This window comes from Sciurus vulgaris (assembly GCF_902686455.1).
Source record: "Sciurus vulgaris genome assembly, chromosome: 16".
NCBI classification, from domain to species: domain Eukaryota; kingdom Metazoa; phylum Chordata; class Mammalia; order Rodentia; family Sciuridae; genus Sciurus; species Sciurus vulgaris.
In genome coordinates, this window is record NC_136477.1 from 51,620,497 (window position 1) to 51,647,246 (window position 26,750).

Genomic DNA, 26,750 nt, shown 5'->3' on the forward strand with positions numbered 1-26,750 from the left:
TAATCAGTTTCTCATCTCTGGAACAAAAGACCCGAGGAAATCAACTTAGAGGAGGAAAGATTTATTTGGACTCACAGTTTCAATTCATGGTCAGTTGGCTCCATTACTTCAGGGCCTGTGGTGAGGCAGAACATCATGGCAGAAGAGTACAGCAGAGCAAAGCTGTTCACTTCATGGCAGCTGGAAGCACAGAGAGAGGAAGGGACCTGGACAAGACATAGTCCCCAAGGGCATTTCCACAAGGACTCTCTCCCTCCAATTAAATTCCACTTTCTACCATTTCCACCACCTCCCAATAATCCATTCAGTTATATGAAACCCTCAATGAATTAATTCACTTGGCCAGAGCCCTCCTGATCCAATCACTTCCCCAGTTCCCCAGATCTGAACATGGCTGCTTTGGGGATCAAACCTTCAACCAGTTCATGAGTCTTTGGGGGACACTACATATCCAAATCATAACAGGAGCAATAGTTGACAACTCTCTAATAACTTGCTAGCATCTGATTTTAACAAAGAAACAACAAAATTGAGTCTCAACCACTGTAGCCAGCCACAGGATAAATCTAGAATTTAATAATATGGTTTTATTTTCAATCTGCTTATTCATGGCGAGCAATACTATTTTGCCATTTTTGATGAGGATATAAAATTCCCTTCCATTCAAAAAAAGCAGGTAGCTTTGAATAAAATCGTTAAGCCCTGTGCCTGCCATCTCCGGCTGGCTCTCTCCCTACTCCTCCAGCTCCCAGTCTCTGTGTCCTCTGTGCCACAACCAGTTACATCCAACAGAACTTCTTCCTCCCAACTTTAGGGCTACTTCCCTGGATCTGGAGGACTGATCACAGTGGTGGTAACTTTGGTGACCCAATCCCCACTACCCGAGGTGGGATGTATTAGTGGACTTAGGCCAGCAACCCTGGCACCCCCAGGCATGGGAATGAGGTCACTCCCACCCAAACCACACTGATTTGAGGTAAAGCAAATTCCCTAAGGTGAAAATCCGAGGAACGATGGCAGAGGCAGCACAAGCAACATGAATTCTGTGTGTGACCATGACAGGGGATATTCCTGAACACCTCGAGCCTCAGCCTCTTCACCGTTCGCCATTTGTAATAAGGATATTTAAAATTTTTTTTCACTGCAGGGGGCAACTTCGCCACCTCCCTCGTGAGGTTTTGCAAGTCGGCACCCCCACGGCTAGCCGCAGGACTCTGCCATCAGAGCTCAGCCGTCCAAACCTGTGCACCCAACGTGCTCAGGAAGAATGTGCTCAACCCCACCATCCAAACTCTCACAGGATGCCCACTGCCACTTTCCTAGGACGGCTTTGCCCAAGGAGCGCTCTAGCCCAGGGTGGCCTTGACCATGACCGCTTTAGCACGGTTTGCACGCACCGGGTTCTGCTGGACTGCAGTATTGCATTTCATAACACCCGCCTGGGGACCAAATGCAGAAGTGGTGCAGAGAGAGTCGGGCGGTGCCCTAGGGGGAGGGGGAGCAGGCTCCTGCCAGGATCCCAGATGGCATAGGAAGAAAACCCATTAACCAGAAAATGAAGAAAACAGCAGGTCAATTAGAGGCAGGCCTGTGACGCGAGGGGGCCACCGAAGTCGCAGAGTCAGGGGCATTGTGGGGCCACCCCTCAGCACGCTGCCTATTGTGGGCAGCCCATCCTGCAATCCTGGGGTCCACAGTCCCCAGTGAACTGGAAGCTATTCATGGACACCTAGACTTAGGGCTGCAGAGACGTACCTCGTCTTTGGGTTGCTGGTCACTGGCAATCACAGGACAGGCTAAGGATCTGGGAATCTGGGTTTCTATTCTCTTCTTTTCTCTTCTGTTTTCCTTCTCAACAATCTGGAGCTGGTCAGCCTGGTACACAGCTTTTCCCAGCTTTTTTAATTTTTTTTTCTTCAGTCTTTTTTATTGTATTCTCCTTTACTCCTGCCCACAATGCTCTCAAGTGCAGTTAATTGGAGGAAAAATTGACCAGCAGAAGTCTCCGCATTGCACCCAAGATAGTATTTGAACTTCCAAATGACCCTAGGAATTCCCTCAGGGTCCTGCTTCTAATAAACCAAGCTTTGAAAGTAGCAGAATCACTTTCCCCACCCTGCCAACGCTCTTTAAATTTTGACTCAACTGTAGGTTCCTGCTTGGACTGTCTGGCTGACAGCTTGGTCTGGGGCCCTCGATCACCCCAGTCAACGGAACAAAAGGGGACACCAGCTGCTCCCAACTAGGGCCAGACCTGGGTCAGGTACTCTACAATCCTGTACCTATGGACCATTATTAAACCCATTTTACAGAGAGGAAAGTGAGACTCCTGGGAATGAGTAACGTGCCCACAGCCCCTCCTTTTTGAACCATAGACTCAGGCCCAGAATCTTGGTCTGTGAGTCTCCCACGTTCTCCTTCCAGATCCTATAAGGTTTTTACTGGGTTATCAGCAGTTTTAGTCTCAACTGCGTTTGGTGAAATCAGTTACAAAGCGACAATTATTTTCAGGCAATGGGTACGTTAACCATTTACCCTTGTAGGTCACTGGCAGGCAGTTGCAGGTTTGGAAGGTCACATTAAAAAAGATTCGATTTCATTTATTTGCCTCTCTATGGTGAAGGCTTGGGCAGTGTTAAGTTTCCTGCAGGCTAATAAATCTGGGTGCTATCTGGCACCCAAGTTGGGCATACTTTACATGGAAATGCATCTGCCCACGCTGATGTCAGCGTCACAGAAAGTTTAGCCTAGTGAAAGCCTGTTTCTTTGCTTACACTTCCTACTGCAGATTTTCTCCTTCTGAGTGTCCTTGGGGTTTAAAGCCTTCATAGAGCATTATAATCTAAAGTCACAATGACAACGTATATTTCCTTTCCAAACGTGAGAAATGAGAAAAGCCACAATTGTAGATTAATACTCTGGAGGCTTACATGGAGCATCCTTCCAGGTCTGAGACAGAGCAACACCTTTACCACTTCTTCAGTCCTCTCCTTGAAGAAAATTTTCCATTCTCCACAGACCTTATTAGGTCAGAAAAAAACTCACTGACTTCTTCAGCTGCATTTCTCCTTTGTTTGGCCTTGATGATGTGGGTAAAAACTAATAATTGTTGCTAATAAAGAAAGATCAAGATGTCATAGAAGCAAGGGGGAAAAAAGACTGACAATCTACGCTTAAACATATTAAAATGAGACTCATACTTCTAGTTCATAAAGAATAGTTTTCACCTCCCCAGTGATTAAAAGGATCTGTCATATGCAGGACTCAGTTCTAGGGACTGGTGAACAAAATTGACATTGTCCCTGCCTTCATAGTTCACAGAGTAGTAGAGGGAAGAGAGGCGCCAACCCACTGGTTACATATGATTAATTAAGCCTTATGGGAAATTATCGGGACCTAGAATAGGAGGATCTAACTTAGCCTGGGCTCAGGGAAGTTTCCCCAAAGGAGAGTCCCAACTGAATTTCAAAAGAGAAAGCCAGGCAAGAGCAATCAAGCAGAGAAGAGTATTTGGGGTGTGGGGTCAGAAGGGGAGGCTAGTCAGTGGGAAGAACTGAGAAGATTCCAGAATGGCCAAAGGGTGGGGATAGGGAACAGAGCAGTGCCTATTTGCAACAGGTGAGGTTGCAAAGGTCCTGTGGACGTGATCTCTGCCACAGTAACCCATCCTGGTAGTGTAGACCACAGAGGGTAAGCTTCGTGAGAACAGGAACCAAGCCTGTTTCTGCTTGCCTGGTTTGACATATTAGCTAGCCCAGCCTTACTGCAAAGTAGTTTCTCCATAAACAGAGACTATTTCTATATCATCGATACAAATCTTCATGCACAATAATCCCCCTTTCTCTCCATTTCCTTTCCCCATAACTAAACATTGCTCCTGTTTCTCCCATTTTCCTCATCCTGATTTGATTCTCTCTTCCTTTCATATTCTTTCCTATTTTCTTCCCATTTTGTATATATTTAACATTTTCTTGCAATGCCAAACAGAGGGGGGAAATCCTACAGTCAGATCATTAAGTGGGGAAAACAACCAAGGGACACCCTTGCCTTAAATCTACTCACCTAGAGTGCTTCAAATCTGGGCAGGACTGGTGGTATTTGTACAACCAACTGGCAAAACGAGGAAGACTTTCTAATCTGTGCTATAAGGGACAGGCAATTTATACCTGAAGGGAGTGGTATAACTCATCAGTAAGTTCCTCTTTGATGATGATGCCAAAGCTTGACGTGGCATGCAGAAAACGCTGTGTGCCCCAAGAGCCAAATTGGTCCCTCTGGGACTGGAAATGCAATTTAGAAACCATGTTCAAGGCTGATGTACTCACCACGTTGAGTCATCAGAACTCATCTCTTTACTGTGGCAGAAATCACCAATAGTCTTGGATTCATTAATAAAGGAAAAAGGAAAAAAGATAAAAATTGGCTCCAGTAACTCTCCAAACACTCATATGCATATCCTGCATTTTGTTTGCAACTGGTTTGGATTCTGGGAGATCTTCCTAGAAACCTCCTTAGTAAGCAACTTGTTCTAAGGGTTTATGTGAATTTGTTTATTTGAACTTCTCAGCCTTCTGAGGGAAGTCATCCTTTGCTTTCATACCCAACTAAAATGACTCATCATCCCATAGCCCAAAGGTTTTCCCAGGTGGTTGAAGAACTTGCTTTGAGTTCCTCCTCACACTGCATCTCCAGTCCCTTCTGAAACTCAGTAAAGCCACCCCCATTTTGTTCCCAAGTGCCAACATGCCGAGGTTCTGTGTATAACAGACCTTTGCAAAATCTGGAGTGAACAGAGGGCACTTACCACACAGAGCTGAGGGGAAACTTCAAACTGAATGCCTGACATGTGTAGTTACTAAAAATATGCCAAACCTCCTCTGATGCAATGTGTCCGGCTGGTTGTGGTCATTATGGGCCCTTGGTCTTTGGTCCTGTTTTTCTGAACTCCCAAGAGATTTTCTCCCTCTATATTTTCCAGATGAATTCTCTTATTCTCCTGTAAGTCACAAGCAGTTATAGATATTTCATGTTCTCAGACAGCAATAGTTTCTTTCCTGTTGCACATTTACTAGAACCCTTCAGGAAGAGTTTGCTTTTAAAAGTCAACACCTGCAACGTCTGCCTCAAAAATTCAACAGTTCCCTGAGACTGCAGAGTCTTCCTGTCCCTCCACATCTCTCACTCCTTGACAATGATATTTATAAACCAGAAATGGCCCTAAAACTGCTACTTTATAAGAACTTTCTAGGTAACAGATACTTAACAAGTTTTATTTCATTTAATCTGTGCAACAGCTCTGTGATTCTCTCCATTTTACAGATGATAGACGCCATAGACTAGGATTGGTTGAGCACCTATTATGCATCAAGTTTTAGGCTAAGCACTTTGTATGAATCACCTTGCTGAATTCTGACTACTTTATAAAGGTGGGACCATTACCACCAATATTTCACAGATAAAGAAACTGAGGTTCAGAGAGGAGAAATGATGGGTTAGCAGCATCCAAATAAAATTGGAGGCCAGATTCCCAAGACTGCAAGACTATGATTTTTCACTTCAGTATGACTGCGTTTCAGTATGACTGAGTTCCTGAAATTTCAGGAAAAATCCCTTAGAAGACCATGAATGGTTGGACATGGTGACACCTAGTAGCCTGTAATCCCAGCTACTAGGAAGGCTGAGTCAGGAGAATCCCAAGTTCAAGGCCAGCTTGGGCTACTTAGTGAGACCCCCAACTCAAAATAAAAAATAAAAGGTACAGAGGATATAGATCAGAAATAAGGTACCCCTGAGTTCAATCCCAGTTTAAAGGAGAAGGAGGAGGAGGAGGAGGAGGAGGAGGAGGACAATGGTGTTTATAAGTTAGTTCTGAGCTAGCCCAGGGTGTGTCTCAGAGAAGGTCCTCACTAATTAGTTATCCAAAGAATGAAAGATACTGGTTCTGGATTCTTCTGCAGAGACTTGCAGGAGCACCATTCCTAGGTAAGGGAGCTTATTCCTCATACTTGGTCTATTCTTGGTTATCATTTGGTGTACCCTGAGATGGTTCCATTGAGGGAATGTCCATTAATTAGGGAAAAGAATTCTTGCTCAGAGCTTGGCTTTATATTTTAGTGTGGAGAAAGAGGAAGAATTGTCACTGTGGCAAGAATAAGCTACACTATTTTCTGTCAAAACTCCTACCAGTATCATCCCTGATTTCCTTAGGTCTCTAAAAAGCATATTGGAAAGCATGATGAAATGACCCTACTGTCATTGGAAGACTGGACAAATTTCCCATCTCTCTCCCAAGGTATCCAAGGGAACCTTCAGCTGGGTTCTTCCTCTGTTTCTATGCTGTGTCAGGAACCTGGCATCCTGAACATTCAGGATGGCCTAGGATGCAAGGAAGGAGGTCATTCTCCTGGAACATGATACTGGAACAGTGAGGTTCAGGGCCCGTCTACATCTAGAGGCTGGATTCCTAAAAGGGAGCACCTCTATTCTGGTCTGACCCAGAGACTCTCTGGGAAACAGAACAGGAGAGACCAATGTAGGCCCTCACCAGACATGCAGGCAAGTCTATGCCTCCCCAGACTTTCCAATGGCAAAAAGAAAGAAAAATGATAGCCTCCAATATTGAGGAATATTCTGGAGAGTTGGGTTCATTTGTTTGTTATTTGCACAATCCCAGAGGGCTGGGGACTCGAACCCGGGCCTCCAGCAGGAGAGTCAGACACTCTACAAGATGGGCTATATGGCCAGCTGGGGAATATTCTGAATAGCAGATATCATATTAGCAACCTGGGTCACAGAGCTTTAAAGACATTCATCTCATGTGACTGCATTCTACATTTAAGAGCTTATTCAAAGGAAATTATTTCAAATGTGTGATGTTTTAGCAGTGAGGCTGTTGGTTCCCAGTGGTAGTCCATAATAGCATAAAACTGGAATCAACTTAAATGTCCAACAAAAGAAAGATGGTTGCATAAATTTTGACTCAACCCTACAATGAATATTCAGCATCCATTAAAATAATAATGTACAGTTCTCTTTATTGACATGGAAAACTGTGACATAATGCCAAAGTGGATTAAATCAGAATGGTTCCATTTGAACATGTGTGTGCCTGTATGTGTTAGCAATGAGCCATTCTTGGTGGTGGGATTAAGGGAATCTGTTTATTCTCCATACATGAATGTATTAAATGAAAAAACTTAGCAAGTCTAGAAAGGGGATAATCAGGAAAAAAAATCAATCGTGATATGTCTATTACACCAAAAAGAACTTTCTGGAGAAACTCAAGGTCAAAGACAGATATCAGGAAGTTGACCTACAACCAAATGGTTGATAGAAACCAGATCACTGCTGAACGATCAGTTGGAAGGGAGTTTGTCCTTGGACTCTTTTTTTTTTTTTTTTTTTTTTTTTAATACTTTTTCTAGTTGTAGATGGACACAATACCTTTATTTTATTTATTTATTTTTATGTGGTGCTGAGGATAGAATCCAGTGCCTCACAGATGCTAGGCGGGCGTATTACCACAGAGCCACAAGCCTAGCCCCTGCCTTTGGACTTTTGGACAGAAAAGCATCCCTTCTTCTGCAAGACCGTGCATTCCGTATGAATTCTAGGCTGGGGTCTCCATTCTTCTGCCTGCAGCTCTGGTTCAGGGGTGGCTGCTCCATTCTTCAGTGTCACTCCCTCTGTGAAGCAATGCATCCTTTGAGGATTTACTGAGCACTCCTCCTGTACCAGGTGCTGAGCTGAGCCCGGGATTCAGAGGACAAGCAGTGGTCCTATGACCAGAAGAGAAGCGTTCCCCTGGGAGTGAGTGTTCCTGCAACTCCTTCAGCATCCATCTGCATCTCCTGGAGCACCTTGCTTCTCCACCTTGTCTTACCCTTGCCTTCTGCTTCAAAGCCTCTTCCCATCAGGCCATCTGTCCCTTGAGGGCTGCTCTGAATCTCCCACAGCTTGTGGTGGCATGGACGCCCATAACATAAGCTCAATAAATATTTATGGAATGACAGACTGAATGTAATGACTACCAGAAAAGCACATTTCCTTTATTTAGATTTAAGGAAGTGTGGAATCTAATATTCTGTGCCACTTAGAACTGCTTTCAGGAGTGTCAGAAAACACAACCCAAACTATCTTGGGGAAGAACCAAAGGCCCAATGTTTTCTCTGATATGCGAATGTTAAATCACAATAAGAGCAGCAGGATAGGGAAGGAAAGAGTTACTTTACATTAGGTAGGGGAGTGAAGGGAGGGGAAGGGGTATGGGGAGGGAATGATAATGGAATGAAACAGCCGTTATTACCTCATGTACATGTATGACTTCATGACCAATGTAATCCTACAATATGTACAATCAGAAAAATGTGAGATTGCACTCCATTTATGTATGATCTATCAAAATGTATAACTGCATTCTACTGTCATGTACAACTAATTAGAACAAAAAAAATTAAAAGTTAAAATAAAATAAAACAACAAAAAAGAAGTTGTCTTTCATAATGTGAAGATTATAAGCAGAACTCCTGTTGGATTCAGAGGTGCAAACAATGCAGATTTTGCTTTCTCTGTCTCTCTCTTTCTCTTAGCCCCAACTTACCCACATTATCTCCATTCTCAGATTCTTCCCACATGAAACTGATGTGATTCCCAACAGCACCAACCTTTCACAGATCAAGACTAATAAGGAGGCTGAGGTGGAAAAGAGTGCATCTCCAAGCAGAAATCTCCAGAATGGCTGATCTGTCCTGACTACTTAGCCTGATCCAATGACTGAGTTGGGGGATACACATCTTGACTGGCCAGGGTTGGACCATGCACTTCTGTCTGCACTAGGGAGTTGCGAGAGGTTAACTCCCCCAAACAAAATCAGTGTGCTCTTCCCAGAAAAAGAAAGGATGCTGGGTGCAGTGGCTCACACCTGTAATCCCAGTGGCTCAGGAGGCTGAGGCAGAAGGAGCATGAGTTCAAGGTCAGCCTCAGCAACTTAGCGAGGCCCTGAGCAACTCAGTGTGACCCTATCTCTAAATAAAATATAAAAAAAGGGCTGGGGATGTGGCTCAGGGGTTAATTCCCCTGGGTTCAATCCCTGGTACCAAAAAAGAAAAAAAAGAGAGAGAGAAAGATACAGAGAGAGGCGGATTTGGAAGACACAGCCAGAAAGCATATCTTGCCCATATATCTTGAGCTTGAACACAAACCATTTCCTTTAAGGCTAAACGTCTTTGATTTCTCCCCCTGCTTAAGCAGCAGAACCAAAGCCCACTTTGGGACAACATAACCATCTCAAACTAAACCTCCTTGCTTTAGCCAAGTGCGACCCATGTATTTATGTTTGCATGATCCAGGGCAGTCATTCTCCACCAATCTCACTGCACACTGGGAACATCTGGAAGGGAAGGGTGTTAAATAAGTAGATGCCTGGGTATGACCCCCATCCCTATTCTGATTCAGTCTGGGCAGGACTCCCTAGTCACCTTCTTGCCTCTGTTGTGAATTACAGAGCAGCAGAAGGGAGACAACCTTGGTTGACTTTGAGAAAGGGCTGAGAGAAATGCACTGTCCTACCACTCACTAACCTTAAGACAGTGGGCAGGCTAACTGTGCCTCAGAGGCTCATGGTCCTTATCTGTAAAATGGGAGCGATAACTTCCGGTTTGCAGGGATGCTGTGAGGATTAAACAAGATAAGGCAGACATACTTCGGGTACTAGAAGGTGCATAAAAATTCTTAGGTGCAGGTTCCAAACAAGATTGCCAAGGGGCATGTGTTGCTTATCCCTGCAGAGCAAACCTGCTCTGTTTCCTACTCACTTGTTTTTCAAAGCCAATCATTCCATGCTTCACCAAACAGGAGCAGTTTGTCAGAATGCCTAATTCAAGTAATCCCTCTTAATATCATAATTTGAAAAGATATATATATATATATATATACACACACACATATACATACACATATAATATATATATAAAAGTTAGAGTATGCCATTTTCATGTAACATTAAGAACAAGATATATGCATATACAAATTAACTTTATAAAACAGGTACTCCAAAAGCATTTTCTGAAAAATGAATGGTGAAATTGTTGGTCACCCAAGCACCAAAATCTGTTTCAGGCACTTCAAACATGTGTTTTCTGTATTGTTGACATTATAAGAAAGAAAAGGTCACAGGTGAAATGTAAAGAGATTTTACTATTTGAAACTGTGGCCAAGACAGCTTCCCTCTAGCATAGGCATACCTAGAAGGGTTTAAATGTCACCAACAGTCTCAAAATTATTGCAGTGGATTTTCAGACAAAAAAAAAAAAAAAAAAAAAAAAAAAAAAGGATATAAAGGGCCTTTTTCATTAAAAATGTTCTTTGATTTTCAGTTGTAGCTTTGGCAGAGTTATTGGCAAGGGAGCGATTGTAGGGGAACATTGCTCAGATGGTGGAGGGGGACGAAGGCATTTGTGGCAGTTTACACATGAAAGGAGTTTTGCCTCAAAGAGGAAGTGCAGACCAGGCAGCTGAGCTGACTTGTAGTCATTAGGTTAATTTCTACAAGGGAAGGAGACTGAGCAGAATACATAGGAGCACTCTCTCCTAGAAGGCTTAAAAACACTGTTGACTACCACTTCCAGGTGGCAGACTCTACTCTGCTCCTTCATTGTGGTGGTCGGAACCCGGGGCCCAGGGTTATGCCATGTGCATCCAAAGGTGGTGACTGGCAGAGAGCAAAGGGCATTCTGAATATGCATGGAGAAAGGCAGAACGCGTTTACAATTGGCTGTATGATAATCAGTTCAGCTGTCTAGCACGTGGACAGATAGACTTTGTATGTATGCTCCAGTGAGTGACTGCTTGACCTTTAACAGGATTGGATGGACATATCTGGTTACAATTGCTTATGCATGAGACTGCTTATATATTGAGGGTGTTATTGGAATAAGGGGGAAGCTGCTTCATGAACTTCTAAAGAGTACGTGTCTTTTGTCCCGCTGGTCGGGCGGAAAGCACGAGAAGTGGTTTTCTGTAAGCGGAGCCACTTGGAGCCCCCAGGCAAAGAAGCCGCGGTCTTTCGTAAGAGCTTGAAGCAGCCCATTGGCAAACAGCAGCGGCTTTCCGCACTTCATCTCCAAAACACTGATTGATGCTGTGTGAGCCAGGCCCAGACTGGACCCAGGATTACAGCAGAGAGAGAGAGAGGCCTTCAAGGAGTGCAAAATCTAGAGAAGGCTATGAGGCAGGGGGTGCCAAGGACCGAAGAAACCCATCCTGCCCAGTGCATTAAAGCCGCTCCCTGCTGATAGCAATGCAGTAGGCACCCTTGAGCATGAGGACTCTGGAACTGCTCAGATGGCCTGCGTGGTTGGAGGACTGTCCTATAGCACGGAAGTCTAGACAGCGTCCATCAATCTTTCTCTTTCCTTCACATGGAATCAGACCAGTCTCATCTCAGCATCTGTTTCTTGAAAAACCTGAACTAGCCCCTGGCACCAAAATCAAGACATACAACCAAAACAACTGCAGAAGAAAACACAAAGGAAAGTTTTTCTGTGCCACGCACTGTTGATCATTTAGCGTCCACCTGGGAGTAGACATTGCTTACAACTTCTAAGGTAGGTACTGCTCCAGTTTCTGTGGGACAGAGAGGACACGTGAAGTTCCAAAAGGGCAAATAACCACTGTGAATGAGCGGTGGCCCCAAGGATTGTCCCCAGGCACCTGCTTACAGGTGCCCTAGCTTTTTAAAAAAAAATCCCCAGCCCTAGCTTTTTAAAAAAAATATTTTTAATTGTTCTTTTTAGATATACATGATAGTAGAGCATATTTTGACATATTATATATACATGGAGTGTAACTTATTCTAATTAGGAAGCTTCATACATTCTTCATTTAATCCTCAAAATGACCCTATGGGACAAGTAATAATTACATTTGTTGAAGATCCCTTGTTGAAGACGGTGAAATCGAGGTGGGGTCAGATGGCAAGGACAGAGCGCTGGATGCCCACCCCAACTGTCAGCCTCCAAAGCAAAGTCCTCCACCTCACCTGTACACTGGAGCCCCTCCCACTTGGGCCAGGATTCTTCCCCTGCAGAATCTGTTTGCAAAAGTTACTCTCAAGTCTCAAAGCTCAAGAGTCACTTGGCTTCTGTGGGTTTATTTCAGAAATAAAAGCAAAATGCTTCTCCTTGCACCAGAAAGATCCCTGTGTAATACTCTGGCAGCATTATTGACCATTCCAAGTTCTTCACTATAGGCCACATCTGTGCCCTTCATCAGTGTCCTGTCCCAACTCAGGGGTGACTGGACACACAGCAGCAGTTTGAGGCTTCGCTCGTTCATTGCTCAGGAGAAAAGAATGATCTGCAATGGAAACTGGGGTCTTGTTTTCAGGTACTCAGCTATCTCCACCCACTCCAGCAGCATAGATGTGGATATGGGAGATTGTAATAAGCCAGTTAATTAATATTCTCCATGACAGTGCATGTAATTCCATCCTATCCATCTGGGTAGTGGGGGCCAGCAGGTGATCGCCTGCATCCTGCTGGCTCACAGTTGGCAGGGCAGAGAAGGGATCTCAGCACTGCCTTCTCAGTAGCAGTGAGAGGGAGTGTGGAATTGCTTTTCCACAAAGCTCAGTTTGGTCCCCCACGCCACCTGCACTCAGCAGCACGCGGCCCAGGTCCTAAAGACTTTTCTGCTTTCTGCCTACACAGAACCTCAGGCAAGGGAGGAAAGACTGCAGAGAGTAGAGGTATCATGACAGCTCCTTACTAACTGAATTGTAAGGGGTCAAACAGAAGCAGAGTTTGATGGTTCCTGCAGTTCCAGCTACTGGGGAGGCTGAGGAAGGAGGATTGCCTGAGCTTGGGAGGACAACATTGCAAGACTCTGTCTCCAAAATAAAAATTTAAAAATATTAAAAATCAAACAGTAACACAGAAGGATAATAGTTCTGTGGGTGGTGAAGAAGAGGATCTGCCTCTGAGGTTCGGGCTCAGAAGCCTTTGCTGGGAGGAAACTGTATTAATAGATGAGTGATAAATACAGAACAGCTTCCAACCTGCAGCCAGGCAGCCTCGCTAGTAGAATGGAGCATGGTGTACTGTTTTCTAGCAACGCGCCTTCAGGAAGCCTGGTTTCCCCCTGTGCCTGAGGGCAGTGGCGTGCTATTAAATGGGTAACAACCAATTCTCAGGGGGAAAAGCTCTGATTTTTTACATGTTACATTTGCCGACTTCTGAGGGGTAAATGCTTCCACCATGTCTGATTTCGAGCTACCAAGGAGAAGTCACTAAAGGTGGAGGTGGGAAGAGATCACTGCAGGCCATCATTCTACAGCTAAAATAGATATAAATAACCTTGCAATCATCGATAAGAATAAGATAAATAAAATAACTAGGATGAGATGAATATCTATGTACTTTCTGCACATTTCTATGCTTTTTTTTTTTCTTCTTGGTATCAGGGACTGAACCCAGGGTGAAAGATGCTTAAAAACTGAGCCACATCCCCAGCTCTTTTCTTGTATTTTATTTCGAGACAGGGTCTTGCTGAGTTGCTGAGGCTGTCTTTGAACTCGTGATCCTCCTGCCTCAGCCTCCTCAGTCACTGGGATTACAGGTGTGTGCCACCACGCCCAGATCTATGCTTTGTTGTTACCATAATTCATTTTATTGCTAATGTAGATAAAATTTAATGTTTGACAGTGGCTGTGCTGAACAGGCATCTCACGGAATTCCCCAAAATACAAGTCTGTTCTTGGAGCCAGTGTGATCATGAAAGGAAATCATCTATGAGTCATTCAGATTTCAAGGGAGAGTCAGACATTGAGGATCACAGCGATGGGATTCAGTATATTGATGCACTAGAAAGTGATGCTCCAGCACAGACCTGGTGGACAATTGGGATGGTCAGCTTGGCGCGGTTGTGGAGACCCACCCAATTGCAGCCCCACTCTGAATATCTAATGTTTTGGAGCATTCTTGCTGGAGAACTGTGATCCAAGATCCCAGATGGCCTCAAGACCAGCCTTGGAACCAGCCTGAATCAGCCAGGACCCCTAGGTCATACCCAGAATTGCAGAGACTGAGAGCCGACAACCCTAAGCCCAGAGAGCCTTTGGCATCTCTTTCCTCTGGATGCTCTACAGGCATGGCAGACTCTGGGATCATCACAGATCTCTACAGTGCTGAGGTTCCATCTTATCCCACTTGGGAAGAGCTATGGGCCCTCCTGAAGGATTGAGATTTATGTGGTTTCAGAACTGAGATCTTCATTGCTGAGCCCTTGGAGCTGCTGGATACACTACAACCTGAAGCTCCTGGCACATGCAAAGAAGTGTGTTGTTCCCAGTCACTACTCTGCTGTGGGTGGGAGTGAAATGCACCATCTTTCAAGCAAGAAGCTGCTGCCTCTTATTCTGTCCCTGCTGCTGGGAATGCCACACTGCCCCTTCTCCCTTCCCTGCTTGCCTCTCAACAAACTCCTATTCACATTCAGGGGGTTGTGCTAAAATCAAAAGCAAGTGACAGCACAATATGCAAACCAGGATCTCAGCTTTGAATAAGTACTCACACATACCAGACGGGACCGGGAGAACATACGTGCGTCACTGCAGGGTTTTTTTCCCATGTTTCTTCTTGCAATTTATATATTTCCTCTGCACATATTAATTTTAACCAATGGAAGAGCCCTTCCTCATTTTCTCTGTGAAGACTTTCTTACCCCTGCAGCAAGCCACTCAGTTCGTCTTCTGCACCCATCCAGTCTCTACCTTGTGCACCATCTGTTATTGGATGCACCATAGTGCGTTGAATTACCCTTTTATTTCCTCCTATTTTTTCTACTAGATGTGATCTCCTCAAAGGCAAGAGCTTGGCATGACCCTCACCCAAGCTCACCCATCCTCAGATTCTGACCCTATGCCTGACATGAAGAGGCCCTGTTGGAACTGGACTAGATCCCACCCCAAGGATCCAGGGGTGGCGAATCCCACCCCAAAGACTGCTTCAACCTGCACAAAGGGAGGAAATGGTTATCATATCTGCCAGAATATAAATTATACAACATTGTCCAGGACAGAATCCATGTAACCATTGCAGAGATGGGAAAACTCAGGCCCAAAGAGGGACTTTCCCAAATCACAAGCTAGTCAGTGGTAGAGCCAACTAAAAACACATTATATACTTGGATGTTATGTAATATAGAGCCAACTAGAAAATATTATGTCTTAGCATTTTTCTATTTTACCACCTAAGAATACAGAGAGAAAGCAGGAGGTGCTAAATAATGATAAGAAGAGTTAAGATTTATGAAGAGCTTTCTTGGACCTTCCTTATGTATTACCTCATTTAAGCAATACAGTAGGTACTACCATCACTCCCATTCTACTACTAAGAAAACTGAGGTTCGAAGAGGTTGGGAAACTCTCCCAAGGTTGCACAACTGGTGCAACCAAATCTACCCTCAATCCAAGCTCCTGTACCACTAGCAACTAGTGAAACTGAAAAGCCAGCGCTCCAATTTGACTACAATTTTTAAGAGGAGAAAACATGGAAGCACTGCCTTCAAGGACGACTCAGGGCCGCTGGAGGCTGTGTTAGGATTAGGTTAATGACAGTCAGACCCGGGGATAGCTGGGGAGCCAAAGGCTGCTATACCGAACCAGATGGCTCAGAGTCACATTTTTTGACCGACAGAAAGCAGCTGAGAGGATCCAATTAAAGCTCATCTTGAATACTTTCCTTCTTGGTGCCTCTGTCCTCAGCTTCAGTATTTTGCTTTCCTTTACCATGAACCATCCTGGGCTGGCTTCTCTTTTCTCCTCCCTTAATGCCACAGCAGGTCCAGACATGAGCCAGGACTTCCTGGTCCCTGCGCTGAGACCACGCCTCCTGCACAGGGCTCCTCTGCGATTCTGGATATCACTTCCTTGCTGAGCCTAGGTTTCTTTTCCCTCTTTTTCCATCTTGGACTTAAATCATGGTCTGAGCAGCAGTCTCATCTCCTTCTGTATACCCAAGTCACTTTTGTGGGGGGTGGGGTGGGGGGAGGCACCAGGTATTGAACCACTGAGCCACATCCCCAGCTCTATTTTGTATTTTATTTGGAGACAGGGTCTCACTGAGTTGCTTAGGGCCTCACTAAGTTGCTGAGGCTGGCTATGAATTTGAGACCCTCCTGTTTCAGCCCCCCAAACTTCTGGGATTACAGGTATGCACCACCAAGCCCAGCTACCCAAGCCACCTTTGGTGGCATCTCCTGGACCCTTCTTCCTTTTGCTGAACTGACCTTCTCTTTCCATGTGTATCCTTGGGAGCGCCAGATTCCAACAGCCCTGCTCCTCTCCCCTTTAAATCCTTACTATTTAGGAATCTTTGTGATTTGATACGGTAGCCATAAAGGAAGCATGTCTGACCTTTCATATGATCAAGTCACTCCAATTTTACTAAAGTTTTTAAGAGGGGGGAAATGCCCCCAAAGTTATTTCTTAGCACAAAAACCATTTTCAGTACTTAGGAACTTTTTTCAGATCCTTGTGTCCTAGATAGAGCAGTCCCTGCCCAATGAGGCAGCGTGGCATCCTGGCAATTTGACAGACCTGGTTCAAAACCGGGTTCTGATGCTTCCCAGCTGTGTGACCTTGACCTTAAAAGAGAACCCACTTCTCTGTGTTTTAATTTCCTCCTCTAAATAGGGAAGACAAGCATCTTTGCAGGGCAGCATCAGAGTTAGAAAGAATGCCTGGCACACAGTGGGCACTGAAGAAGAGCTGTTCGTCACACGCCTATAATTCCAGCAGCTCAGGAGACTGAGGCAGGAGGATCACAAGTTCAAAACCAGCCTCAGCAACTTAATGAGGCCTTAAGCAACTCAGCAGCAAGACCCTGTCTCTAAATAAAATACAAAAAGGGCTGGGGATGTGGTTCAGTGGTTAAGCACCCTGAGTTCACTCCCTGGTTCAAAAAAGAAAAAAGAAAAGCTGTTCTTGGTACATTCTCATTCCCAGCAAGTTGGAGGGATGGGAGGACTGCCTTATGTCTCTCCCTAGGACATCTTCGTCTCCACTATCCAACCCTAGGCCCATGAGAGTTCAAATGTAGAGTTCAGAACAGGGTTTTGTAAGTTTAAACCGAAGGAGTCTAGTTCAAAGTAATAGATGGCTTACAGGATCTTCAGAGGCTTGAAGAAACAACTCTAGCTTAAGTTTTCTAGAACAGCAGAATTGGACCACCCAAAAGACTGATGCCTCTTCTGTGAAAAGGATGCACTGCGTGATCTAGAAATTTCCATTATAACTATTAGCCCCAGATCCATGCAACCACTACCATGATCAGAGAGCCACTAAGGGCAGGGAGTCCCCATGATCAGGAATCTCCAGGACTGCTGCCAGCCGTGCATGCTCACTGCCTGCTGCTGCCATCGGCAGCTCCAAAATGGGTCCCCTGTGGAGTATGCTGCCTCCAGATACCCACAGAGTCAGCCATGTAAGCCTGTTCCCCACACACAGCTCTGCCAAGGTCACTGGCAGCAGAAGCTGAGGGAACATGGTTCTACCATATTCCCACTCCTTAAGTCCCACCTGAGCTGGTATCTAGCTGGAGTTGGAGCTCATCTGGAAGTCAAGTTGCAAGAGAATCTGGTAAGTTCCATCTTCCCCTTTCCAGCCTCTGCTGTATGGAAGACATACCTGACAAGGAAAGAATGTGCTAGGCACCGATCTTCCATTTCCATGACAGTCTGACGAGTGAGCTACTGGCACGGCTCTGGCATGGCTGCCTGGTATAGTTATTTTTCCCTGATGGCAACACAGCCTGGTCTGGGGTACAGGGACACCACCCTGGAGTACTGCCTGCTTGTAAAGTCCAGTCCCTATTAAGATGGCTTTTCCACAGTTCTCTCAGGTGGGGATTGCTTTATGTCCAAAAGTAGGGTAGGTATCTTTTTTACTATTCCTGCCTTGTCTAGACCTCTTCTTTCTCTCTCAAACTCCCAGTCCCTGTGAAGTTCACTCCATCCTTTTCCTCTCCTATAAGTGTCTTTTTTAGGCTGTTAAGACTTGTTTATTTGTTATTTAGCAGTATTGGGAATTGTACCCGGGCATTCTACCACTGAGCTACACCCCTAGCCCTTTTTATTTCTCATTTTTGAGACAGGGTCTCACTGAGTTGCTGAGGCTAGCCTCCAAGTTGCGATCCTCCTACCTCAGACTTCCAAGTCTCTGGGATGCACCACCATACCTGCCTGTTATGACTCTTTATTAGAAATTCAAGCTCCTGGTTCACTATTTTCCTCTCTACTTCTGCAGTTAGTCACACTTGGTGACCTAGACAGATGATCACCTAACATCCTAGCATGTAGGGTCAAGGGTGACCTCTTTATTTCCACTGATGTTTTCTTCCACTCCATCTCAGCTACCACCTCCCAGTGCACCTAGAACTTGTCATTTCCAATATTGGATCACCTCAATATCTCCACTTTGCCCATCCTTCTTTCTGAATGTCATTTCCTGTGGTTCCAGCTCACTTGCACAAGGACACCACATTCTTCAGCCCACTGGAAATTCCAGTCCATTGACCTTATTGTTTTTCTAGTTTTCTTCATGTCCTCTCTGTCTTCATGTCCCTGCTTAGATAACACAGCCCATCACTAACTCCTTCACACTATCCCAACTTCCTACCTCTCTGTTTTAGCAAATCGCTTTATCAAAATCCCAGTCCTAGGGCTGGGGCTGTAGCTTAGTGGTAGAACGCTTGCTTGCCTAGCATGTGTGAGGTACTGGGTTCGATCCTCAGCACCATGTAAAAATAATTACATGATGTAAAGGCATCTGTCCATCTACAATTAAATATATATGTGTGTGTATATATATATATATATTTTTTTTTTTTTTTAATCCTAGTTCTACTTTGATCCACCCCATCCCCAACCCTGCACCTAAGCAACTGAATGTGACAATAGGGAAATGTACCAGACCATCAAGAAGCACTTAAACTCTGTGACACTGTATCTTATCCCTGCCCAACAATATTCCCAGTGAGTTTGTTTCCCATCACTTAAGACTATTTTCATAGTTTCTCCTTTCCTTCGCAAACATCCCAGTCCTCCACCTTTCTCTGTCTCAGCTGATGACTGGGTTTACAAGAGAGGATCCTCTCATATCCATACCTAAAACACCAATCTCATTAGCTAGACCATGCACACAGCTTTCCTCCTATTACATGGATGACATGTCCTTCCTTTTATTTATATCAACTATTTCCACTTCCCCACCTCCTATTATTCTCTATTTAATTCACTCCAGGTTAGAATGAATTGCATTAAATCCAGTCTTGTTGAAGTCACTGGTGGCCGCCATCTTGATAAGTCTGATGATATATCCCATCTGTTCACCCTGCTCACATGACCCACTCTAGACATGTCCCCTACCCCCACCGAAACCATAACTCCCCTGCCCTAGAGGATGCTCTCCTGGTTGTCTAAGCTTAGGAAGACCATTTTCTCCTAAAGACATTTCATATTAAACTGGATACTCCATCTCACAGGTCCTACATGCTAGCCCCTCGTGGATTCCACTCTCTTCAGGAGTGTCCTGTGGTAGGACAATAAGTTCCCACTCTCTGGGAGTCTACCAAAACAAAGTTCCTCTTTGGCAGGCACAATGCTATCTACAAACAAATGGATGTTAGAAAGTGGAGACTTCAGTGACTTCGAGGATGAGAAGGAGGCTCCGAAGACCATCCAGTCTAGTCCTCTCATCTTGGAGGGAAGGGACACGAGGCTCTGAGATGTAAGGGATTTAGCCAAGCTCATACAGATCTGGCAAGGTGACACTGCTTCAGTGAGAAGGGTCCCTTCAGCAGGGCAGTAAACATACTGAGAAACAAGTTAACATAGTGGTTGCCTTTGGTCTGGCTCCCTGGAAGCAGAGACTGAGTGGAGATTTGTGTGAAAGGCATTGTTCAGGGAGTGATCTCCGGGGAAACCCATGTGGGAGGAAGGGAAGTAGGAGAGGGAAGAAGAAATTAAGCAAGGACATAGATTAGGTGAAGTCTAGCCAGAGGCTAATCTTGTCGGGAGCTGTAGCAGAACTGGAGCCATCTTAAAACAAGGGAGCTGGGTATTTACATTTCACACCAGCTAAAGATTAGCTACACGCTACTGCAGGACAGGGATTGGTAGTTACTGTTAGGTTCCTCCAGGTAAAGTAGCGCTAGTCTCCGAAGTGCAAAACTCCTGGAAGGTTTCAGGTGTAACCTACTAATAGCAATGCCTCTGGCAGTTGGCAGATAGGTGCATTGCATGGCAACAAAGGGTCCCAGGAGATCCGGGAGGAGCACCTGCCACATCAACACCGTGGGTAAGAGAAAAGTCTCTGGATCCCAGCATAACTGGGATTCAATGTTATCTGTGTGACCTTGAACAAGTCACTTTGTCTCTGTTTTAGTCAGCTTTTTCATGACTGTGACTAAAAAATCTGACCAGAACAATTTTAGAAGGAAAAGTTTATTTGAGGGTTCACAGTTTCATAGGTCTTAGTCCATAGACAGCTGGCTCCATTCCTCTGACTTGAGGTGAGGTGGAACATCATGGCAGAAGAGTGTGGTGGAGGGAAGCAGCTCACAGGGTGATCAGCAAGCAGAGAGAGACGCCACTCTCCAGAGACAAATATATACCCCAAAGCCACGCCTCAAAGCCACGCCCCCAATGCCCACCTCCTCCAGCCACACCCACCTGCCCCCAGTTACCACTCAGTTGATCGCATCAGGGATTAGTTCACTGATTGGGTTAAGGCTCTCAGAACCCAATCATTTCTCCTCTGAACCCTTTCACATTGTCTCAGAAGTGAGCTTTTGGGGGGACACCTCACATCCAAACTGTAACAATCTCTCTAAGCTTCAATTCCCTATTCTGAAAATTAGGAAAATGATACTCCCTCCTACAGTTGTGGTGACCGCACAACTATAGTTGTGAGTTGTGAGTTGACAGCAAGTGCTTAGCCCCATGACCACGTTCCACAAGTATTATTGCAATTATTAGTAGTTATTACTAATAACTATATTTCTATAATCACTGTAAATAATTACAGTGATAATAAAAATGGACTACCCCCGGAAGTGGAGCTTTCTGAAGTTATCATCTATCTCTTACCATCCCAGGAAACCAGATATACATTGTCCATGTCTCTCCAACAAAATTGGGATGATCCAAGAAGTAGCATTATTTTTATCCACAATGTGGATGTAAACGTGTGCCTTTGCTGCTCCCAGCTCACCACTGAGATAATTAACCAGAAGCAATTACAGTGCACTTGGCAAATTGCAGCTTTGCCCTCTTTGCAAGAGACATGTTTTATTTAGACTGACTCCCTCCCTTGTGGCTTGTTGATTGATCACATTCCAAGTCCAATATTTAAAGGTGAGCTGCTGACACGGACTTCACCTGGGTTTCCCTCAGGGTTCTCACACACTGGGGTCTGGCAAGAAATGTCCTCCTGACTTAAGGAATGCAGACATTTCCCTGAAGGTCTGCATATTGGGATATGATCTGCCTCCATCCCCGGCCTCCACCCTAGGCACATCTATGGATTTCTCTTCTTGAGCAGAACTGATGAATCGCTACAAGGCACTAGCTGGACACTCATCTCCCCAGTGTAGTCTTCTCCAATTTCAGAACCATAGGAAACTAATGTCCTTTTAGGATATTGATTTCACAGAAGGCCAAAGCCCAGCTTCCAAAGGAGTTGGGTATTAATTGTGTGTTATGGGGGGCAACTTAAGAACAGACCGATCACCACTGAGAAGTCCAAATTTGAGAGTCTTTTTAAGCCAGCTGGCTGAATGTCTCACACAATGCCCCCAAAAATGGCTATTGGGAGAACAGCCCCAACCACAAGGTTGTAGGGATTCTTATACCAAAAATCATATCAATCATAAGTGTCTGTTGCTATGATTCGAAATTACAAACTAACATCATGAGATCATCGACAGAGGGGGAAGTGGGTCAAAATGATCCTTACCTAGGTACAAACTAAAGAATGGTTACTAATATCCACACAATCACTGTTCATATGGTACATTGTTTAGGAGCAATAGGGATCAAAAGAGAGCAATTTTTCTTTACATAGGAATTATCATTCGGTATTGTTAAACATGTCACACTAAGTAACTGATGATGGGTACAGAGGCGGGGTGTTCCCATGGGAGAAGCTTATTTCCTACCTAACATGGAGTCTCAGAGCAAATTGGAGTCTGTTTAGTCATTTCCCTTAGAGTCTGGCCTATAACATTCTCATGGAGTCATATCTGTCAGCCCATCACAGTGTGGAGATTCAGTAATTCTACTTCTGGGAATCTGTCTATAGGACCTAGCTTGGAAAGTAGGTTGTGCTAACATGTGTGAGATGGTCAATGAAGCATTAGTCATAATAGCAGGATACAGAGGGAAACAAAATGACCTAATAGTTTAAGGTCAGATATGATATGCCCAGACAGTGAGATAGTAAAATAAATAAAACTTAGGTATATTAACACCAGACCATGAGATAGTAGGTAGATAGGTATTAACATAATAAAAACAAAGTGTGTTCTCCATTTAAGGACATCCTTAGGTTTCAGAATAGAGGCACATATTAGCCAATGTTTTTTCTAAAGAAAAATAGGTTTTTCTCTCTATCTCCCCATCACCACTCTGATCATTCATATCAGTATTCTTATTGATTGAAGTTTGATATCTGTTCTCTGCAACCTCATGAGTTATTAGTATTTTAATAGTCATGACAATAAACAATATTCTCAACACATTGCAGATTTAAAATGCATAAACTCTTGGATTTCTTAAAGGACATCTGTATTTTTTTTTTCATTTAAAAAGACCCAGACAAATATTACCCATGAGAAACTCCACACCTTGATTATTATTTTCATTTATCAGTATAATCTATAGCCATAGATTTCTCTTTTCTTATAGGAAAAAAAAAAAAAAAAAAAGACATCCACCTTCATCGGATGACAAAGTAAGAAAAGGAAAGGAGGTGCCCAGTTTCTTCATCCCTAAAAACCACCCCATGAGATCTACCACAATAGTGTGGTAAGTCATCATTTACCAGGAGGGTATCACAACCTATCACCACATCCTCCCCAGCCTCTGCATTCTGAGCACCTTGCCCTGCAGAGGTATCAATAGTAAAACACCATTGCTATCATTCTTTTTTTTTTTTAACAGAGCAAGATTGTCCTTTATTTAAATATCTTTCAAGCAACATCAATTTAAACTCTCTAATATAAATCTCAGCATGTCTCTAGAGTTGAGTTTACACGATAGATTTTTTGTTTGTTTTTGTTTTCTCTTCTTTCTTTTTGTTCTTTTTTAGTTATTCACGACAGTAGAATATAATTTCACTTATTTATACAACTAAAGGGTACATCTTATTCTAATTAGGATCTCAAATACCTGGGAAATCTATCTAACAAAAGAGGTGAAAGACCTCTATAATGAAAACTACAGAACACTAAAGAAAGAAATTGAAGAAGATCTTAGAAGATGGAAAGACCTCCCATATTCCTGGATAGGCAGGATTGTCAAAATGGCCATACTACCAAAAATGCTGTACAGATTTAAATGCAATTCCTATTAAAAGTCCAAAGACATTCTTTATAGAAATAGAAAAGGCAATCATGGAATTTATTTGGAAAAATAAGAGGCTCAGAATAGCCAAAGCAATCCTTAGTGAGAAAAGTGAAGCAGGAGGCATCACAATACCAGACCTTAAATTATACTTCAGAGCCATAGTAACAAAACCAGCATGGTGTTGGCTCCAAATCATGAAGACCAATGGAACAAACCCACACAAATACAGTTATTTTGTACTTGACAAAGGTGCCATAAACATACATTGGAGAAAATATAGCCATCGCTCTTAAATACTTGAAATAAACAGGAGTAAATGCTTACTTTATATTTTGAAAGTTGACTTGTATCTTTATAGACTAGCAGTTAACTTCTGTTTAAAATCAGCTTGCCACTCACTTTTTTTTTTTTAAATTAGGTTGAACACTTTACATATTTCAGGCACAATATTAGGCCCAGGAAATAAAACAGTGAGGTAATCTCTGTCCTAAGGGAGGCCAAAGTTTAAGGGGAAAGAAAAAAATAACATGAGTCAAGAAAAACCTTATTAGATAAAGACTAAATATTAGCATGCTAGAAAGGAGAGGAATAAGGGATTTGACTAGGTCAGGGGAAGTGGGAGCTGAGCTGCAATTGATAAGTAGGAGTTAACTAAGAAAAGAAAGAGAAGGAAGCAGGAAGTGGAAACAGCATGTGCAAAGGTCCTAAGGTTTAGAATCTCTAGTTTCTATACGTCACATTCTAAACCTCAGGACCTTTGCACATGCTGTTTCCACTTCCTGCTTCCAAAAAGGTATACTCATACATTGCTGGTGGGGTTGCAAATTAGTGCAGCCACTCTAGAAAGCAGTGTGGAGATTCCTCAGAAAACTTGGAATGGAACCACCATTTGACCCAGCTATCCCACTCCTTGGCCTATACCCAAAGGACTTAAAATCAGCATACTGCAGAGATACAGCCACATCAATGTTCATAGCTGCTCAATTCACAATAGCCAGATTGTGGAACCAACCTAGATGTCCTTCAATTGATGAATGGATAAAGAAACTGTGGCATATATATACAATGGAATATTATTCAGCCATAAAGAATGATAAAATTATGGCATTTGCAGGCAAATGGATGAAATTGGAGAATATCACGCTAAGGGAGATAAGCCAATCTCAAAAAACCAAAGGACAAATGATCTCCCTGATAAGCGGATGATGACACATAATAGGGGGTGGGAGGGGTTAGTGTTAGGGTTAGGGTTAGGTTTAGGGTTAGGGTTAGGGAGGGGGGCAAGAATGGAGGAAGGAAGGACTGTATAGAGGGAAAAGAGGGGTGGGAGGGATGGGGGGAAGGGGAAAAATAACAGAATGAATCAAACACCATTACCCTATGTAAATGTATGATTACACAAATGGTATGCCTTTAATAACAGAGAAACAACATGTATCCCATTTGTTTACAATAAAAAAAAGAAAGAAAAAGAAAAAAAAAAGGTGGTAGAGGACCCTGGTGCAAAGTGAGACTGGAGATATGGATAGTGTGGGTAGGGTTGACATTGTATGGGGCCCTTTGATTGCATGATGTTGGATAGCCATGCAGCCCATCCCCACATGTCATGTAGGCACTCGACCCTCCCTCATACGACTGTGTGATGCAGGAGAAGGAATGCCACCCTCTGCTCCAGGGATGGGTTCCAACAGACGGAAGTCAATCCTTCCAGATCTCCGGTTTAAGCACGGCATGAGACAACTGCTAATGTGCCATGGTGGAAATGGAGCCTAAATTGGATCCACTGGGCTCTCAAGCAATGGAAGACGGGGATTTTACATGGGAGAGAGGTATTTCTTTCTCCCTCTGGGCCTATATAAGGAAGCTCATTGATCTAGATGCTGCTCTCAGCCATGGGAAGAAGCCAACTGGTGGTCAGCAAAGAGAAATGGGAAAAACCTTGTCCTCGAAGATATTATTCTGCTGCTAGATCAAGCAATCCCAAAGCCCGAATTACTTCTGTACTTCTTATAACGTGAGATAATAAATTACCTTACTGTTCAAGCCGATTTGAGTTGGGTTTTCTGATCCTGCTTCCAAAAGCATCCCTACAGATTCATCTTTGTGAATTAGGATTGCTCTTGCCTCTGTCCCAAGCAGAACCGTGTTCTGGAATTCGGGGGAAGGTTACCTAATTCTGTGAAAAAGATGATAGAACAGTCTCCAATGCATTCCTCACCATTACCACCCAAAATATTGTAATGTTAAATAAAAAGTGTAGAAAATAAATTTTTGTATACACAATCACAACTGTGTTGTGCACACACACTTAAACACTGAGAAGAAATTGCTGTGTTCAGTGATTGCTCTTAGGCAGTGAGATTCTTACTAGGTTTTGGAATTTTGCTTTGTTTGGTTCAGTTTTGTTCTTTATGTTCTTTACTACTTCCTGATTTTCCTGCAGTGAATATGCTTCACTTCTATAATTAGACATCAAAGGCAATAACTGGTTTTCATCTCAATTTATACTACCTAACACAAAAGAAGTTACTTTACTTTTTGAAAATATAATGACCTAAAGAAGACTAAAAAGTAGCATATCTAAGACAGTCTATGGGCAAAAGAGAAGTATTTCTCATCTTGATACACTATATCCAGATAGTTAATGATTTATCACTGGTCATATAATAGAATAAAATATCTGGATAGCATGAGCTTGTTCAATTTGTATTTTAAATCCTCAATTTATAAAATAATTATTCTTGCTCATTTTAAATTTCCATTATATAAAATAGAGACATTTGCAAATTTTGAAACCCTCAGGAGATATCATTTAGCATCTTTGGAAAACATAATATTTAATTATCATAGCATGAGGTACTTTTAATGGCACATTACAACATTGCGATTGAGAGCTGATTTCTGAGAGGCAAATTAAGTGATACTTCCACTCACATGCCTTATTTAAATACAAACTACAAGCATAATTATGCTTGATCCCACTGCCACTTAAAAGTGAAATACAAAAGTGAAAAATACAAAGATGCTCATAGTTTTTTTTTCCCCCTCAGGAACTACAGTCACCAAAAATCAAACAAAAACAAAAACAAACTGATCATTGCCAAGTACCTGCAAAGGTTTATGTACCC